Below are 5,341 nucleotides of genomic sequence, written 5' to 3'. Positions count from 1 at the left end.
AATGAAAACCCTTATTACCATGTTAGGGATTTTGAGGAAATTTGTAGTACTCTAAGAATTAGAGGCTTGGATGATGATGCTTTGAAACTTAGGTTATTCCCATTTTCCCTGAAAGATAAGGCCAAGTCGTGGTTGTATAGTTTGGACTCCGAGTCAATTGAGATATGAACAACTTACATCTGCCTTTTTCAAAAAGTTTTTCCCTAGGCACAAAACATCGTGTATTAGGACGCAAATATGCACATTTTCACAACAAGAGGGAGAATCTTTATATAGGTATTTGGAAAGGTTCAATGATTTATTATCCCAGTGTCCTCATCATGGTTTAGAAAAGGTTAGGCTAGTTCAGATCCTTTATGAGGGTTTAGATTATTCCACAACGACCATGGTTGAGTCTCTATGCACTGGTGGATTTGAAAACCAAACTGTTGATGCGGCGATGGAATTTTTTAATGAAATCGCCAAAAAAACCCAGCAATGGGAAAATAGTAAGGCACCCCAGAAAACAATTCTTTTAAGTAGAGGAAACGTTAATAGGGTAGAAGGAGGCTATGAATCAGATGCCAAAATTGCTGCTATAGCAAAAAGGTTAGAAGCCTTAGAAGTGGGCCAGACTAATGGCAGAGTGGAGCCTTTTTGGGAAGGCCGGAATATTGAAGAGCATGCCAATGCTCTTTATAATAACACTAGATTTGATAACCGTCAAAAGATTGACCCATATTTAGAAACCTATAATCCTGGTTGGAGAAACCATCCGAACCTTTCGTGGTCTAAGGGCCAAAGTCAAGGTCAGTTTAGTAATTCTAATGCTCCCCCAGGTTTTGGATATACTAAGAATCCTTCAGGACTAGCTCAGTTTCAGAATCAGTCAGATAAGAAAATCCTAAGTTTAGAGGAATCTCTCGCCTTGTTAACTCATCAAACTGCAAAATTTCAATTATCCGTAGAACAGAGTCTACAAGCTAGTAACAGGATAGGACAAGAAAATAGTTAGGCTACTTCCGAGTTAAAAACCCAGGTTGGTCTGATAAGTGATTCTTTGAGAGAAAAAGGTAAGTTTCCTAGTCAAACACAACCCGACCCTAGAGGAGTTCATGAATTAGGTGCAAAACCATCGAATCAATTGAATGCTGATAGAACCCTTAGAGGTGGTAGAGTTGTATACAATAAGGTAACCATGCCCGATAGTGAACATACTGTAGTTCACCCCTCAGGATCTCACCTCTCAGAACTAGTAGCTGAAGAGACTGATAAAGTTTCTGATGATGTGAATTCGGTTCCTGAAAGGTCTGATTTTAGGCCTAGAGCCCCATTTCCTAAGCTATTAGTACCAACAAAGAAGGAATCGAACTTTAATGACATAGTGGAGGTTTTTAAGCAAGTTACCATAAACCTTCCCTTATTAGATGCAATTAGGCAAGTTCCTGCTTATGCCAAGTTCCTTAAGGATATGTGTACGCGAAAGCAAAAACTTAGCGTCCATAAGAAAGCCTTTTTAGATAGTCACGTAAGTTCAATCATTCAGAACACCACAACTCCAAAGTACAAAGACCCAGGTTATCCTACCATTGCTTGCACAATAGGTAACTTCCGGGTAGAAAAAACTTTACTTGACTTAGGAGCCAGTGTGAACTTACTTCCATTCCATGTATACTTACAGCTATGACTTGGTGAAATGAAACCTACTCAGATGACACTGCAGTTAGCTGATAGTTCTGTTAAAATCCCTCGAGGTGTTATCGAGGGTGTTCTTATTGAGGTCGGCAAGTTTATTTATCTAGTGGATTTTGTGGTCCTAGATATCCAACCTGTCCCTGACCCAGAGAACCAGATACCTGTGATTTTAGGTCGCCCATTTTTAGCTACGTCTAATGCGATCATTAAATTTCGAAATGGTGTGATGAGTTTATCTTTTGGTAATATGACTATGGAGATGAACATTTTTAATGTCAGTAAGCAACCTCATGAGCTAGATGACACATGTGTTGAGGAGGTGAACATGATAAAAGCCTTAGTTCAGGAGTCATTACCAAACATCTTGTCTGAAGACCCATTAGAAAGTTGTCTATCCCATTTTGGTTTAGATTTTGACGACGATAGCACTATTGAACAGGTGAATGCTCTATTAGATTCTACCGCTGTGTTAGACACTGATAGATGGAAATCTAGGTTCGAACCGTTACCAGTTTCTGAGACTACCCTAATTCCTTCTTTAGAAGAGCCCCCAAAGTTGGACCTTAACCATTACCCGATACTCTAAAGTATGTGTTTTTAGGCCCATCTGAGACTTTACATGTGATTGTAGCTTCCAATTTGGATAGTGATAAGGAAAGTAGGCTAGTAAATGTACTTCAAGACAATAAGGAAGCTTTAGGGTGGACTATAAAGACATTAAGGGTATAAGTCCTACTGTTTGTATGCATCAGATTCATTTAGAGGAAGACTCCAAACCTTCTAGGGAGATGCAACGTCGACTGAACCCTAACATGAAAGAGGTAGTTCGAAAACAGGTGCTTAAGTTCTTAGATGCGGGTATTATTTACCCAATTTCAGACAGTAAGTGGGTCAGCCCTGTTCAGGTTATCCCCAAGAAATCAGGTATCACTGTAGTCCAGAATGATAATAATGAATTAATCCTAACCCGAGTGACCACGGGATGGCGTGTGTATTGACTATGGGAAATTGAACAAGGTCACAAGGAAGGATAAGTTTCCCCTTCCTTTTATCGACCAAATGCTAGAGCGATTAGCTGGAAATAGTCACTATTGCTTCTTAGATGGCTACTCCGGTTATAATCAGATCGTTATTGCCCCAGAAGACCAAGAGAAAACCACTTTTACCTGTCCCTTTGGTACCTTTGCGTATTGATGCATGCCTTTCGGGCTATGTAATGCCCCTGCAACTTTTCAGCGCTGTATGATGAACATATTTTCTGATATGGTAGAACGGTTCTTAGAGGTCTTTATGGATGATTTTTCAGTGTTTGGTTCATCTTTCGATGAGTTCTTGCATCATTTGACATTAGTGTTGACTAGGTGTAAGGAAAAAAAATTAGTGCTTAATTGGGAAAAATGCCATTTCATGGTTAAATCAGGAATTGTATTAGGGCACATCGTCTCTTAAAAGGGTATAGAGGTAGACAAAGCCAAAGTTGACCTTATTAAGACTTTACAGGTCCCAAAAACCGTAAAAGATATTAGGTCATTCCTAGGGCATGCAGGTTTTTACCGTCGATTCATTAAGGATTTTAGCTTGATTTCTAGACCTCTTTGCAATTTGCTTGCAAAAGATGTTAAGTTTGTCTTTGATGATGCTTGTTTAGAGGATTTTGAGAAGCTTAAGACTTTACTCACTATTCCCCCCAGAGTCCAGGCACCTAAATGGAACCTACCCTTTGAGATTATGTGTGATTCTTCAGATTATGATATAGGCGTCGTTTTAGGACAACGAGAAAACAAATTACTTCATGTGATTTATTATGCTAGCAAAACTCTGAATGATTCCCAAATGAACTACACAACTACCGAGTCCAATAGGGAAATTAAACGTATTCTAGAGAAAACAGTTAATCCAAATAGGAAAGACTGGTTGTCGAGGCTTAATGATGCCTTATGGGCTTACCGTACTGCGTTTAAGACACCCATTGGAATGTCACCTTATCGTTTAGTGTTTGGCAAGGCATGTCACCTGCCTGTTGAGTTAGAGCATCGAGCCTATTGGGATATTAAGAACTTAAACTTTTCACTTGACAAGGAAGGAGCTCAAACAAAGCTCCAACTCAATGAGTTGGACGAGATTCGTAGAGATGCATACGATAGTGCTAAGGAGTATAAGAACAAAATGAAACTTGTGCATGATAGGAATATTTTACGAAAGTCATTTTCTCCAGGTAAAAAAGTTCTTCTGTATGACACTCGTTTGCATCTATTCCCCGGGAAGTTGCGCTCTCGGTGGACCGGTCCTTTTGTGGTCCGTACTGTTTTTCCTCATGGCGCTGTTGAGATTGAGACACCAGATGGTAGTAGTTCTTCGAAGGTTAACGGTCAGCGATTGAAGCCCTTTTTAGAGCCTTTTCCTACAGGTGATGTTGAGGAGGTCCCTCTGGAGGACCTTGTTTACCTTGATTGACCATCGAGGCGATTTTGTATGTTGTATAATATTTTTGTAGGTCTTTGGTTACACTTCACCCAAGTACTATCTTTCCGACTTCTCTCTTTACTATTTCCTCATGTTACTTATATTTTTGGTACTGTTCTTTGAATAGAAACATTGAGGACAATGTTAGATTTAAGTTTGGGGGTGGGGTAGAACTTGTTGTTACCTTTTCGTTGCAATAAATAAACTCCAGAGCCTAGAAATTTATCCCTATTAAGGATGGCATTAACCTATCTAAGTGGATGGAAGCATTTTGGTTGTAGGAGTTGAGGAACCAATCTGACTAGATGGCAACATCTAAAGAGTCTATTCATAAAAGCACAAAGCTCAGGTGTTAGAAATAACATGATAGTTTCACCATATCTCGTTGAGTCCTTTTCACTTCTGTTTTTATTTTGTTTTGTTTTTAAACTATGTTTCTCTAAGTGATTAGGTGGGGCTCACGATTCAAGTTGTTACCAGTGCTAGGGTGAATTTGAGTAATTGAGATACAAAAAAAAAAAAGAAAAAGAAAAGACCAGACCATCAGACCAACTGGAATAAATTCAATAAAGTCGACCACTGGAACCCTTGTATATGCCAGTTGTGTTGACCTAGATTTAGGATTATCGACCACTGGTACCCTTGTATATGCCAGTGTGTTGATATTAGTCAGACTAGTATCTCAGTCCATTAGGATAGGTTCATTTTTGCGGAGGCCTTCAGACAGATATGAGAAACACCGTTCACCTAGCAAACATCAAAACCATCTATGTTTTTTTATATCCATCTTCTTGATCTATCCATGTGATTAGTTTTGACTCCGGATATTGATGTCCATAGTGCGACTATATGAGTAGAGCTCTGTCACTTCATATGAATTTTAGTATGCTTGAGTGCGAATTCGTGTACAACAATTGGAATTTCACATCAGGGTACTTCCTCCTGTAGTCAATAAGTATGTCAACCAAGGAGATTCTTTAGTGCCTTCCAAGGTTCTGTGTAGATAGATAGGGTCTGGAGTATAAAGGTTTTGTGGGTATACCTATGGTAATCCCTCCGGAGACAACACTCCGCCACTAGGGACACCTAGGGGTTTAAAGGCTTATTGCATACGCTAAATGCAATCGACGATGCCCGCGACAGTGAGTTAGGATTTTATTTCTATTTTATTTTTGCTCGAGGACTAGCAAATAATAGGTTTGGG

At 39.4% G+C, this 5,341-nt stretch overlaps 1 pseudogene; it reads right to left on the bottom strand.

Annotated features, from left to right (window-relative positions):
* Positions 1 to 227: 227 nt before the first annotated feature.
* On the bottom strand, positions 228 to 327 carry LOC113341643 (annotated as a pseudogene).
* Positions 328 to 5,341: the final 5,014 nt, after the last annotated feature.

Source organism: Papaver somniferum, chromosome 1 (genome assembly GCF_003573695.1).
Source record: "Papaver somniferum cultivar HN1 chromosome 1, ASM357369v1, whole genome shotgun sequence".
Lineage (NCBI taxonomy): Eukaryota > Viridiplantae > Streptophyta > Magnoliopsida > Ranunculales > Papaveraceae > Papaver > Papaver somniferum.
The sequence above is the reverse complement of the archived record's forward strand: the minus strand, read 5'-3'. Positions and strand labels throughout refer to the sequence as shown.